The 15,532-nt window shown below is 34.7% G+C and overlaps 1 long non-coding RNA gene across 1 annotated transcript; it reads right to left on the bottom strand.

Moving 5' to 3' along the window:
* Positions 1-6,441: 6,441 nt before the first annotated feature.
* Positions 6,442-15,431, bottom strand: LOC143144678 (uncharacterized). Its single transcript, XR_012991480.1, has 3 exons — positions 15,291-15,431; positions 14,747-15,049; positions 6,442-6,851 (listed from the first exon to the last, which is right to left on the bottom strand). It is a non-coding gene; the product is annotated as an uncharacterized LOC143144678 (long non-coding RNA).
* Positions 15,432-15,532: the final 101 nt, after the last annotated feature.

Below are 15,532 nucleotides of genomic sequence, written 5' to 3'. Positions count from 1 at the left end.
CATGTCGAAACTGTGTTGGTTTTGTACAAATTGTAGATGAACCTACTTTGTATGGAAAAATTATTACCATAAAAAATCTGTAGGTACTATTCGTGACTATTTCGAAATGGAGACTGAAACTTACTTTGATTAGATTCAATATATGTACGAAGTTTCCATCTTATATTATGCAATAAAAATAAATTATATATGAGAAAACAAAGGCAATTTATTGTATTCGCGTAATAAAAATTATATACAATAAAATGGAAGTCAAAATTTGTATATTAATATTTGTATATTAATATTATATATGAAATTTTCATACATAGTGTCTCAGCTATATGGAATCACCCAAATATTTCTTTAGTACGAAAAATCTGACCATCGATACTTTTTTAAACGAAAGCCTATATTTTTCCGATATTTGTATAGAGTATACAAAAAATTAATTCAAGGACCTTAAAGTCGTTCCAATCTTTCAATCTCAAGATATTATATTTACGTCTGAAGGTAATTGAAATATCTTACACATTTTTGGTGTAAATTTAAGCGATGCGGATAAAATTTAACCACTTTAAATATACGGAAAACACTGACTCGATTAATACTAATTATACTTTATAGTTGCCAGCAATTTATGTAGAGATGATCAGTAACTGTAGCTAATACTGTAGCATTATTTTGATCATTCGTTTTGTTCTCTATCGTCTTTCTTTACGTTTATATTACCAGTTTGTTGAAATTGTTTTATAATATTTGAAACTGTGCGATGCGTAAGATAAACACGAACAAACAGTTTCTCGTAAACATTTCATTTTGTTAGCTTTGACACATCGAATAACACTGAAGAAATATTAACTAATTATTTGTTGGGTTATTGCTACCAAGAGTCGCTAATCTTTACATTTGAAAACGAATATGTGAATTAATACACCACGTGAATGTTTAGTAAATTTTAATTATCTTCGGATGTATATATTTCGAAATTAAATACTGGGAACAGTATGGTGATTGACGTTTTGAGTTTGTTTTTTTTTATACTTTATAAGAATATCGGAAAATATAGAATTCCATCTAAAAAAATCGTTAAAAAATTAATTCTACTTTTACGTGTGTCCCTTGAAATGATGTAACTTTGTCCTAAGTAGTTTCTTCATACCAAAATAAATAAGGATAGATATTTAGGCGATCCCATTTAGCTGAAATACATTATCTATCTCGCTATGTTAATTATATTAAGTTTTCTCGTTGTTGTGTAGAATTGCACAGTTCAAATGAAATGACATCTAAGGAAATTTATTTTAGATAAATTTTGCTCGGTATAATAAAAATACGAAAGTAGGTTCATCTTGGTTCAAACTATATTAAGTATAAAAAGTAGTTCTGTTGAGTAAACATAGATTCTTAGTTATCAAAACCATGCTATCAAACGTAAATTTCTATAGTCTGACTGAAGAAAGAATAAACTTGGTTAGTAGGAGAAGGGAACGCTCATTTTGAGTATAGTATTAGAAACATTATATTTTCGTTTCCTTTAAATGCATGAAATGATCACAGTCAATTGAGCACCTTAGTTGACAAGGGAATTGAGTCTATTTTCTTAATATTATAAAATTTTGACTTTCGTGTGATATTTGACAAAAAATTAAGAATAGAATATAACTTTATTGGAAGAAAACAACATAAAAACATAGTAATTATGATGATATAATTTAAAGTAAAACACATTTATTTCAATAATAAATTAACAATAATATAAGGAACTATTATCGCAATTCCTTTTTTTTTTCATTTCACAAACTATCAATTTATTGAAATATCAGGCAGTTTACATAGTGATACCAAAGAATAAATCTAAAAAATTGGACTTGAGTCACTGTACTAGATAATTTTATAGTCACTTTATTTACTATGTAAAATTAAGTCTTATTTTTTATGGACAAAGTATATTGTTAATAAAGCGAGCTTTTTTAATACTACATCTATAATAAACCCATTTTTCCTAATTTTAGACTTATACCACCCTTCAATTGAGGGGCTCAATTGATATCCTACAAATTTTTATTTCAAATAAACGTATAATAATCGTAACTAATTTGCTAATATGAAATAACGATTAAACACATGTTTGATCAGGTCTTAATTCTACTCATGCCATAATTAATATCTCATCACTCGATTGCCATCAAATAAAAGGAACTTTTCTCAATTTTGGAAATGCTAAAATTTGGACCAATATGAGTCATATTCCTTCCAGAACAGTTCTTATCAGCTTCTAACAGTATTGTCTGATACCTAATCGATATGATGAGTTAAACGATAACTTGAATAATTAAGTACGTTTTTCAAGTCAATTCTTTCTTCCGTATGACTATATCTCGCTATGAGAAACTTCGATGTAGAGCATGAACAGCGTTGGGAATATTTTTTCACACAATCACGGCATACGTTATACTTAAAATAGAAACTTCACTGAAATAGTCACCCACCAATAAATGTATACATGATCTCGGTCGACAAAAATAAATTAAACAACAGGTACACTTTTACTGAATATAAACAGTAAACGTATCAATTTACAAGTAAAATTACGATTAATATTCTCTTATCGGAGAAATCAGTTTACGTACCGATTTACTAGTGAATACGATTAAAGAAGCCTCCATTTGAACGGTGAACTATGCAGTAAGTTTCGTTTTCAAGTAACAGATTTAAATCGGATTTAAGTAATCGAATCGTCCCTTCCACTGTTTACATTTACGTACACCGTGCAACGTATCCCCATTAATCTCAGTTCGAGATAGAAATCTATCCGTCCCGCTTTCTTAATTTTCCTCACTTGAAATCGGAGATCGCCCTAATTAACCGGATATTAATTTTTCGTTTGCAATCGTTTCAGTCAGCAGCCGAACCAATCGCAATCTCCAAAGAATAACCGAAGGTCGAATAAAGCCACCGAGGAAAATTTTCCGAGACGAACGCGGCCATTGATGAAAGTACCGTCACTGGGGAATTCAGAAAAGGCTTACGCGAGATAGCACCGAATCTCGATCGGCTACACGTAAAGCCGAGTGTGCTGGAGTACAGGCGGCGAAGAGAGGAGAGAGAGTGCAACACAGCGTCGCCGGAGCAGTCACCAGGCATTGTGTACCACCCCCTGGCCACGGGGGGTGGGACAGAAAGACCGTCAGCGTGGGTGCCGGTGCTGCAGGGGCGCGCCTGGCCCGTCGGCTCGCCCGTAGATTAGCACGCCGACTAGCAGCTAGCTCGGGCCCGTTTCGGCGTACCGGTCTGGCGTCTTCGGGGGGCCTCACGTCGGCGGCGGTGGTCGTGGCGGCCACGGGGGAGCAATCCGCTCCCCCAGCAGCTGCGCCACGCCATAATACGCCGAACGGAAGCGTCAGCGGATCGACCTCCAGCTCCAGTCGCAAGAACAGAGCCATGTCCATGAGGAGTCTTCATCGGCGTGTTTCTCACCCGTAAGTGATCGTTTTGTTACATTATTGCGGTTTTTGGATGGTATCAAGATTAATTGGTTTTGGTTGTTTTGCTTAGTTTGAATCGAGAATTGAAACTTTTCTTGTAGGCGACGATTTTAGGGAACACGGTGTTGTACAATTGTAGGCGGTAAATATAGAAGATTGAAAGATTAGTACCGGGTTAAAAGGAACGACCACTGTGTTGGGTGATGTTGGTTACAGGCCTTACGGAGATCGATTCCAGGACCGATCTTTCAAGCTGTCTTGTCAGACCGTGTATTAAGTTGCAAAAAGTAACGGTATAGGCAAAATTCTTTCAATATTTAACATAGAATCTGATGGTACGAGAGCGATATTTTTCGTTGCTATTTTAAAAGGTCTTTTTTCACAGTCAACTCAATTTTTTTGCTACGGAATGTTACTATGGTTTTTTACCAGTATTCTTTTAGTCGAAGGAAGTTAACTTTAAAATGACCTTTATAAAAATAGAAGAAAGTATCAGGTTTACCTCGTTGGATTATACGTTAGAAATAGAAAAGATTGTAATTCTATTAATATTTTGCAAAATCGATAGTTCAAGAATTATTTCAATCGACACTTGTTTTAGGATATCATACAGTAAGCTATGTATATATCAAACTTGTCTAGCATGTTTGGCAAATCACTATGAATAGAGTTTCACCACTAGAACTATACACATACATTAAAGGTTTATTTTCATCTGTTATCGAGATAAGCATTGTGCAATCATGATGTTATGTGGCAGGTACTCATAAAGCTATAAACAATCTATAACGCTCAGTATATTTCTACAGTTGGACCACTATACTGTAGTCAAAAATTGATAATAGTGGTAAATCAAAAATCATTTATAACAAACACGATTACAACATTTATTTTAATAACGAGTAGGATTTATATTCGCAGGTGCAAGGTTTATTTTACTTTTACCATACTTAATGTGACACTTTTTCTTTTAAATGATCTACTAAACATGATGGACAAGTTTGTTATTTATTTCACGGGACACCTTGTATACATTTTGCGTTAGAGGGAGTAATTACAGGATGGTTGGTTGAAAATATCATAAGCGCTCTGAGTGCAACTGTTAAATTGATATACTTGCGGTTACGAGCTATTAAATGTGTTTCTCACTAGATATCGTAGGGCTGCTCTTAGTTGATTGTGTTTATTCAGAGCTATAATATGTTATACCGTGGGCAGGAAAAATATTTAAAATACATTTACAGTACACTTTTAAAAATTACTGTCTAATAAAGCTTTTTGTATAGGAAACGTAAAAAAAATATGCAAAAGTTAACATAGAATGAATCATGGAAAAAATTGTCTATATTAATGTATATAACATTCGTTGGAAACAATATTTAAAATAATGCAGGCATTAAAAGTTATAGGAAGATATAGCTCCCAGGCATGTTACTTTCCCAAGCACGACTGACTATAGATAGACCACTATCACTTTCTGCTGACCACGTGCGCGGCTTAAGTACGTCTGACTACTGGCAGACCGTTTTCACTGACTGTGTTCTCCCCACTATTTTATACGTCTGTCCCGCTACAGTAGTACAAGTCAACCATATCGTAATACTTTTTTACAATTTCATGCTCGTGTATCATTTCGGAAACTGTTTCCGATAAAAGTTACTCAGAATAATGATAGTTTCAACAATATGGACGAATTTATCACATTTTTCATTCGATTCTTGATATAATAATACTATTTAGTTATATCTTGCAAGAAATAAATGACGAATATTTTTAATTATTCTATTTGAAAATCTGTACGAGTTGTTACAATTCAGATACCGAATGATAATAAAATAAATTTGGTGTCAAATTCAGAGCAAATACCAAAATTTTCCAAAACCGATAATGAAATTTTATTATGCAATACCGATGTTATTACAATTTAAGTATTCTCTGCGATATTTGCAATATTCTTGATCCCATCTTCAGACCGCTAGCTCACAGTATCAGCGTCCGACCCTTTGACGCGCGCGAAACTCGATTATTCGAATTCGAAGCTCGAAATGAAGGCAGAACTTGAATTCGAAGTTTAATTCCGGACCGCGTTTGCTTTGAACGTGGATTCCCTCTGCTTCGTCTATTTTTCGAGAATTTGTTTCAGAACGGTGCACCTATAAATGCAACTGTCGAGCCACGTTTTTTCTAGCCGCCGATGTAAAAATATTAGAGGCACAACGGCAACTATTTAATCGAACAGATCACGAAACAGTGTCAAATGTCGCGGCCGAAATCAGATACTTCGCGGACGTCTCGAAGGGTCGAATGTTTTATTAGTTAGGAAAACTTGAACGAGCCAGTTTTCGTCGATTCATAGATCCCTGGATCTCTGTTTAGTTACCACGTGCATGTATTAGATTTGCTTCGCTCAAACTCGCGACTCTAACAATTAGTTCTCGTCTATCGATCGTAGAACATGAACCTCTGTCTACACGGAGCTGGAAAGTGACAGAATTTCGTCGTCCGAAAATAATCACGATCGAGGATAGTGACGAAGACATGCATTTCTATTATACAAGGATTCTATTCCGCTGTCTAATCTGAACCGTAACCCGGTTAACCAACAGAGGTTCCTATAAGTTATAGTAACCCGTAGTAACTGCGAGAGAACGATTCCCAAGTGCTGCTAGGTAGCCGATTAACCCGTTCGGGGCGGATTACAAGGATAAGATAGCAAAGACTAGTCGCTGCGTTACTGTAACGCAGTACTAAAAAATGGTTACTGTTCGAAGTAGCTTAGCTCGGTCGGATTAGATATTTGAACAGTGTCGGTGGTAGTAATATATAGTATACAATGTGATAACGATAATATTGACGAACTTTTTAAATGAAATTATTAAATACATCTATCTCTAATAATAATAATCGTAATGATAATAATATCAGTAATTTTAAAATAATTATAATAACAATAGTACAATTCTTTGGTCTTAACTACAGGCCCGTTTGTTCGTGCTATTGTAATATCGTCTACAAAATCACAAACTGTAATCGTTGATCGTTTAATATTAATTTTAGTCCTGAAAATACATGTTCCACTTATACTCGAGTGACGAGCACAGCGTTTACAATTTTTGAAAGCGTATATAATTCTCTATAAATATGTTTTCCATGTTACCAATGTATCAAAAGATTTTTGCTTCTCTCTAATAATTTGGGGAACAAAATGCCAAACATCGAGCTTATCGGCAGTGCTATAAAGTGCCATCACGCATGGTCACGGGCCATGCGCGTTAGGGGTTACTTGAGTATTGGATTCGGTTTATAGTGGTGGAAGTTGTGTTGACGTCTATATGAATCCCTTTTTCCTTTTCGTACATTCACAAATAATACAGGATCCTTTTTCTGGAACGAAAATATATGACACTGTATTATAAAATGATAACATTAATTAAACAATCATCGGTAGAAAAGTAGAAATACTATGTGTATTATTGGGAAATAGAAAATAAGATACTTATATTTCATTTAGCAATAATATACATTTTAACATAAATTACATAAAATAGAAATTACTTTGTACAAATAATAAGTTGACGTTGATTTTCGCATCATTTGAAATCTCTTTGGGAGCATATTAAATCGTTTTGTGCAGTTATGAGTAGAAAGTTCAAATTTTTTACTCAAAACCCATTCTTACAGGGTTAACCGGGTTACTTGAAAGTATTTAATAACCAGTTCTTTAGGTTACGTGGGTTACACCGGGTTACCGATAATCGAAACTGTTACGGTTACAATCTCTGTTATTTTATTGTTTCGAGCAAAGAGTTCTTCATTTTAAATGAATTTCAGGCTGCAATAATTCCCGCTTTCAAGTGACAATTTTTACACTGAATTTGAGAAATTCAATTAAAAGAAAATTAAAAATTGTATATTTATCGTTGTATTGTCATGAAGATGTTATCGATATATTTGTATGGTTTTTTTTTTAAAAACAAGTCCAAACAGGACCTTAGTCGAACTATTTTTAATCATGTGTATTATACGAAAAAATAAAGATCAGTCTTAGGTTCAGGGGAAGATGGAAGTACAAGTAAGTGGAATGTGGACAATGTCGAGTAATTCTAGCTCAGTTGCAGGTCTTAGGAATGCTGACTGAGTCAATACGAATGGAAATTTTTCCAGCACTCATTTTTCTTTCTTCGTACAATAGTTCAAAAGATTTAAACGTATGATTCGTATAACGTGTAATTAAAAAATAGTTCAAAGAAGGTCGTGTTTGGACTCATTTCTATCAAGAAAACTTTACTAATGAATTGACAATGCTTTGAGAAATATATAATGAAAAAACTGTAAATAATTATTTTACAAAAACTCCATTTATCAAAAGAGATGACGTTTTGTCCCATCCGATTTAATTACGATCTTCCATTTGCATTATTAGAACTTTTGAACTATTAACAATATCTAATTATAATTTATTTCTACTCGAGAGCTCTATCACCATTATCAAACTTTGACTTGCGAAATACATTTCGTCGTATTCCGAGATTATTATTTCATTCATGAATAACGCCGTTAACGCTGACATTATCTCGTTCTCTGCTTTATTTCAAAGTCCCTTCAACTATTTTCACGTTTTTATAGATTTTCGTATTGTCAGATTTTAACCGAGAAAGGATGCACGCATTCTTTGGGTATCTTCCGCGCCAATAGGAGAAAAGAAACGGCGCTTTGCGAAAATAGGTTTGCGAATGCAACGCGTTTATCAGTGGAGAGAAATAAACGTTTATTTTTGCACGAGTAAAGTTGCTACCGAACAAGGTAAAATAAACTGTTGCACTAGTTGGAAACAATTAATGGAGATATCCAAACATGCGTCATATTCATTACGTAATGAAAAGAGTACTGCGGTTTTGGTAAATGTGTGTTGTTGGGTCTTTTATCGAGTCTAGACAAAAGACAATTACGCTGAAGTTAAATGAAATTATTTGACATTTCCAGCGAAATTGAAAGCAATTGTTACATTTTTAGCTTGTCCTAAGCGTCAGGCGTATATCCAAAAGTTAACGGCAACAGTTTCATATTTTTAATAGAATTGAAATGAATTGTTTCAAACTTTGTCGAGTCCAGGTGGCAGACAGTTGATTGCAACTATCCGGTGTTTTCAGTGGAATAGAAATAAATTGTTAAAATTCTTTATCAAGCCCAGATGACAGAAGTCATCGACTCTCCGTATTCACGGAGGTCTACCTCCGTATTCACAATTGTTTATAAAGAAACATTCATTTAAGGGCAAGAATGAAAGAAATAATTTTCTCAGTATTAAATCTCTTCAAGCTTTTATCATAAACTTTTCAATCCTTTGATTTGGGTCTTTCGTATCACAAATCCAATCATTAAAAATGTTTTAATATTATTTGTCACTCAAATTCACACTGTCAAACGTTAGTGGTAGATTCAATCATTTTTATTCATAAAAAATACATTCGTTTAAGGGCTCGAATGAAAGGAATAATTTTCTCAGCATTAAATCTCTTCAAGCTTTTATCATAAACTTCTCAATCCTTTGATTTGGGTCGTTCGTATCACAAATCCAATCATTAAAAATGTTTTAATATTATTTGTCACTCAAATTCACACTGTCAAACGTTAGTGGTGGAATCGTTTATGGAATCAATCATTTTTATTCATAAAAAAACATTCGTTTAAGGGCTCGAATGAAAGGAACAATTTTCTCAGTAGAAAATCTCTTCAAGCGTTTATCATAAATTTTTCAATCCTTTGATTTGGGTCGTTCGTATCACAAATCCAATCATTAAAAATGTTTTAATATTATTTGTCACTCAAATTCACACTGTCAAACGTTAGTGGTGGAATCGTTCATGGAATCAATCATTTTTATTCATAAAAAAACATTCGTTTAAGGGCTCGAGTGAAAGGAATAATTTTCTCAGTAGAAAATCTCTTCAAGCTTTTATCATAAACTTTTCAATCCTTTGATTTGGGTCTTTCGTATCGCAAATCCAATCATTAAAAATGTTTTAATATTATTTGTCACTCAAATCCATACAGTCAAACGTTAGAGGTGAAATCGCTTCACTTTCGGTGAAATCACGTGACAGCGCGATCGAAAGGCGCTTTGGCGAACGACGCGGTTACGTAACCGCTGAAAAAGACGGCGATGCTTCCTCGATTCTACTACTATATGTACTCCCACCAGTTCGTCAATCGCTGCTATTTTCTCCCGTTGGTAACGGTGGCCCTCTTCCTCCGTTCAGCGTCGCTGAAGAACGAAATTGTAGCCCCGGGCCGATTTCACACTTGCTCGTGTCATCGCGATCGCTTTGTTTGCCGGTTGATCTGCTTTATCGCGCCTATGCAAATATCCTTGCGTTAAATGATGCGTCAAATGCGTGTCGAGCCGCTCCATTAACGCGGTCAAACTTTAGAACCCCATACTTCCTTGGTGAAAAATTACGAAGGGAACTTTGAATTTTCGAGAGAAAATTGTAATTTTTTTCCGACATCAATGCGAATATTTTACTTTGCTCGATATTTTTTTTCGTTCACGGATATTACAAATATTGCTTACCGTGGTCAGAATACGATGTAGACGTATTAGACGAAATATAGTTCGAACAAATCAAGTTTGTTTTTTCTAAATATTTTGAATTCTTGATATGATACATTTTTATTGCATCGAGATCCAGATTAACGAATAAAGTATTTATAAAAAATAAGCTGTACAGGTTGTAATGATTATTCTGCGAGTTAGTAATATTTCGAGGGATGAATCTGGAGTAGAAGATGAGAAATAAATGTTATGGAAATTTTAAATATTCAAGTATCATTTTCTGAGATATGTTGAATTAATAAAAAGGCCACGTTATGTCGCGACCTAACTTAAAAGAATATTTACTAACATTGCAATTTCTTGTCTGTGACATTGTTCGATAAAGAATGCTGTGTTTGACTGTGTCAGTTTTATTTATTTTCGAGAAAAAATATGTAATTTTTTTCCAACATCAATGCGAATATTTTACTTTGGTCGATATTTTTTTGGTTCACAGATATTAAAAATATTGCTTACCGTGTTAAGAATACGATGTAGACGTATGACACGAAATATTATTGACATCTTTAATTAGTATGTTTAATTTTCGTTCATGTCCGAGTCGAGTATGGAAACAAGATTTAAGGATTGGTTTATTCACGACGTTTGGGATAAATTTCACATAGCTCTTCTCTGGTCGAATACAGACTTGTTTCAAAAGTAGTTGACTACCTAGTTGATTTTTTATTTAGATACCAATCATGAAAATAAAAAATTTCTTCGGTTGTTCGAACGATCTTTACCGATCAAATAAATTTGTCTCAATTTTCTTAGTAAATATCGATGTTCTTCTTCAGGAAAATGAAAATGATTAGAAAAAAGCATACTAAATTTTTACGATAGATACACTCTTGTACTCTTATTCTCCAAATTCGTTACTCTGTCGAATAGTGCTATAAAATCACGATCGTTCATTTTAAAAGAATGCGTCCGAAGTTGACCTTTAAATATTCTCACCCACGAAGGACATACCTAATTTATTGCAATTATATTGCGTCTACTTCCAAAGCTGTGAAATTTTTTCAAGAAAAATATATTAATTAAAATAGTCAATATATTAAAATGACCTGTTTCGGGGAACAGTAAAAATAATGTGTTCTTCTGGTGTGCTTTTGTGACCGTATTGTTGATTCGTTGATCGCGTAATTTATTCCCTCGTCTGTGTCATTTGAAATTTTCTTTACAATTACTCGAAGCACGCATCGATGTTCATGCCGCGCCAATATTTTCTGTACGTTTAATAGTTTCTTTCTTTTTTTAAAATTTGCAAACATTACCGCGAAAACGATTGTCTGGACTAACACCTTCAACGAATGGAGTGGAGTATTTAGTGAAATGAAATTCTCTTAATTCTATGTTTACGGTTAGGAACGATCCGCATGTTCGTTCGCTCCTTTGCTCGACATCGTTAATTAGTACGTTTAATTCTCGTTCATGTCCGAGTCGTGTGTGAAAACAAGATTTAAGGATCGGTTTATTCACGGCGTTCGGGATAAATTTCACGTGGGATCTTTTTCTCGTTTTCGTGCTAGTCGCCGCGCGCAATAACTCGCGAAATGATTACGCGGTGAGCGTGCGCTCGGCGAGTTTGCATAATCCACCTGTAATTTACATAATGTCGATACATACACGGACATACGTGCGCGCGTGCGTACACATCGGTGATTAATTTACGGTGCCCGAAAACGGGTTGACGAACAACGCCAGTTGTAAAATTCGTGTCCCTGTGCGTGGCTTTGACAAATCAAGTTTCTCTTCGTTAAATCTTCCAATTTCTGTGAAATCACCCCCTTTTGTATTCATTTTCCCGATGTTGTGAAAAAACAATCGACGAGGCGCAATTAGCATTGAGTTCTACATTTTCATGGGGATGTAAATAAAGTTAAATCACGATTTACATTATGTAATGAATTGGTTCCGTGAAAGTTACGTGTACCTCGAAAGCAATATTTATGTAGGGTATTGTGTGTGGGAGTGTAGAAGAGACATGAAGGTCAACTTTGATTTTTCTTTTTTTTTTAATGAGACTGTATACTTATTAATCTATTGACTGATGCACGGTTTGGATCGACAGCTTTTCATACCCGATAAAAACATATTAGAGTATTTGTGTCGAAAAGTTTCTTTGTGGCATTAATTTTGTAGATATTTTAATTTTAATATTGCACAGTAGCAGTATGGATAACACGATGTTTACTTTATTAAAGAGAATTAATTTCTTACAAAAAGTACTCGTCAGCTGGAAAGCAATTTGAAAATATATCAATCATTTTAAAACGTTTTAAAAGTCGATCCAAATTTGTTGCTAGTCGAAAGATGAATATTTGTCTCTCATAATTATCGTACATTTATAAATTTCTGGGACCTTATTCTGCAGTCGCACGAGATTATACAATTTCGGTTGAAATACGAGCTATCAGTATACATCTCTGGGTTTCAAAATGTTTTTATTAAGTAAAGCGAAAAAAAAAAAAAACTCGTGCCAGCGAGTTTCAAAAACGAACGATTTACTCCATACACAATGGCACAGTTAAAAGATAAAGCGAGAGACTCACGTTTGACTCTGTTTTTTTTTTTTATTTGCCACCCAACCGAAAGGGGAGAAAGGAACACTGTGAAGCAGAGAAATCACGAACACTGGGTTCATTCGTGTTCAATTCTGTGCGAATTAACTTTGACATCATATACTCTCTCTGTATTTCATACCAAGTGCAGTATAGAATATGGAAACATCTATGTTCACAGAGATACTCTGGAGCAGCCAGAATTTTCATTATAAATTATAATTTCCAGGCATTGATCACTGATAGGTTAGAAACAATCGAAACAGTTGTTTCACTTTTTCCCTGGAGAAGTGAAACAGATTATACGAGACTATATTTTTTACCTCTTTAATAAAATGTAATAATAACTAAAATATACAAGATATGGTTACTTTCAAATAATAATTTTTGGGGTGAATTCGAGTAAATCATCCTCTTCATTGAATTGTATCCTGTAACGAAAATTACAATTTTTATATTTTTACATCTTGTATTTTATATTATACCCAATGTATTTGGGATTCATTATTAACGAATTGGCGAAGTTTAACCGATAAAACTGAGTTCAAACGTAACCTTATTACAACTATTTTCAAATATACTTACTGTAGGAAGAAATAATGATTAGTCTCGGTTTAAAAAGAATGTGGTATCATAGTAAATAAAATGTGATCATTATCGGGTAATGTCTACCCAGTTGTGGGCCTTACGAAAGCTGACGAAAATGTCTGACCCAATATAATGCATAATTCTTTTCAAAACTGATCTTTCTTTCTTCTTACATTTATTGGCAGATTCTCAGAAATGATTCGAATAACGTATAATTAAAAATAAACCGAATGAACACGTGCTTGGATTTATTTTCATTGGAAGAAAAATATTTAAAAAATAGAAGATAAGAAGAGAAATATTTAAAAAATAGAAGATAAAAAGAAAAATATTTAAAAAATGGAAGATAAAAAGAAAAATATTTAAAAAATAGAGGATAAAAAGAAAAATATTTAAAAATTCCCACCGAGCGCACATAATGCGAGATTCCCTCGCTATTGCTCTATCTCGCTCACTCTCGGTGTACCGTACTATTCACTATTAACGGTGCATACAAGACTGAGCCTTAATTTAAGATAAAAATCGCTGTCTGTTCTGCTTTCAAGTGAATCGACGCTCCTAATTTTGTCACATGAAAGCGATACTTACTATGTCTTCAAGTGACGCGTGACGGTTACCAACGAGCCATTAACCTATTTATCCCTAAAAGAACATTTTTTTTTTTATTTTCTGAAGTTTGATAAGGTAGAACAAAGCTATCGCCTCCAATTCATAAACAATGATTTTTGTATCCGCAAAGAGTTCTTTTATGTATGGTACAAAATTTTCTATTAATAGAAAGAATGTTTTTTAAAGGTGGGCTATACCTACGTAGAACACGAGGTATAAATCTATCAGGGATTGTGTAATTCGATAAAAATCTAGAATAAATATCACCAATAGGGGAAACGTTCTGGGACTTATTAGCAAGCATAAATTACTGACATTCGAGACGAATGATTAGGTTAGGTTATGTACACTAGAGCAGGTGCCAGTGTGGATTGGGTCTCCAGTGACGTCTATGTACACCTCAGTTACGTGTCTGTTAGTCGGCTGCTCCGACCAATAGATCACAATTTCGGTAGATCTCGCTCAGCCATGGGCGTTACCAAGACAGTATTAAAACTTCTAACGTACAAGATCCGTATGTTTATTTTTCTTCGAAATTCAACACTCGTTCTAGATTTCGTGTTTCGTGAAACCGCGGAAGATGCACTAAGTTCTCGTTCCTTATCCAAAGTTCGTTTCTCCTCGCTTTCGTAATCGCATCAGAACCGGTATCGATTATAAATCGTACCCTCCCCCCTTGAAAACGAGGCGTGAAACTCGTTTCAATAGCCTCTTGGTAAACACCGTAAATGCACAACGGACGACGGAAAACATTATTGCGGCTCCTCTAATAACACCCGTATGCATGCCAATAAAGAGGACCACGTGACGTTAGAGGGTGGTAAGTGGCGGTTGCGTTTCGGAATCTAAGATAACAAGATAGAAACGGCGGAGGTGTACGGTAGGGTTACAGAGACTCGACCAGGGAGCAATCAATAACTGACCCATATTGCAGTCCTCGTTCCACTCTCTCATCTATCTTCTCTCCGTCTTTCTCTTCGTTCCTTCTTCGCAACCCCCTGCACGCGCGTTCGTTCTCCGTCCCTTCGTTGTTTTCTCACCCTCACTCGACTCTGCTCGCAACGTTTTCCTTTCCGTCGATCCCACCTCCGCGAGCTACGTGAAAATCGAATCATTGCGCGAACTCGCGTTTTCTTCGACTTCTGTCCACGTAGGAGGTACTGGCCGTTTCGGGAACGGGTGAGGGTGGCTTCGATCGTAGGCGGTTCGTTCGTATTTTCACGTGGCTGGAATACAGAACTCGATGTGCTTTTAATTAATACAATCGTCAATAAATATTCGTTAATTGAATTTCTCGATAATATAATAATACGGTCATATCGACAGAAAATTGCTACCTGCCGCGGATTGTTGTCCGTGCAAAGTTTTGATTCATTCGAATGAAATAAATCGCCCTTGAAGAGGTCACTGTATTATTTTTTTTTATTTCTATTTGAGTTTGAATTTTTCAATCTGATGTTTACTCACGAGTCATGTATTTTTGGGTCCGTGTTAATTTCTGCATTTTACAACAGCAACGTGAGTTGGGTTGATCGATACGAGGACCGATTCACACTTTTAGAAGCTTTTCTGCTTCGTGATGTATTAAAATATATTTGTTTCGCGAGAGCCATTTTAGTTTATGTTTAGTTTGAACGTCTGCCGGTTTCAGTTGTTTCTGTTGCTTGTTTCATCTTCGAACGCATCACTTGGGTATTTTTAGAATTTTC

This window comes from Ptiloglossa arizonensis, chromosome 3 (genome assembly GCF_051014685.1).
Source record: "Ptiloglossa arizonensis isolate GNS036 chromosome 3, iyPtiAriz1_principal, whole genome shotgun sequence".
Lineage (NCBI taxonomy): Eukaryota > Metazoa > Arthropoda > Insecta > Hymenoptera > Colletidae > Ptiloglossa > Ptiloglossa arizonensis.
The sequence above is the reverse complement of the archived record's forward strand: the minus strand, read 5'-3'. Positions and strand labels throughout refer to the sequence as shown.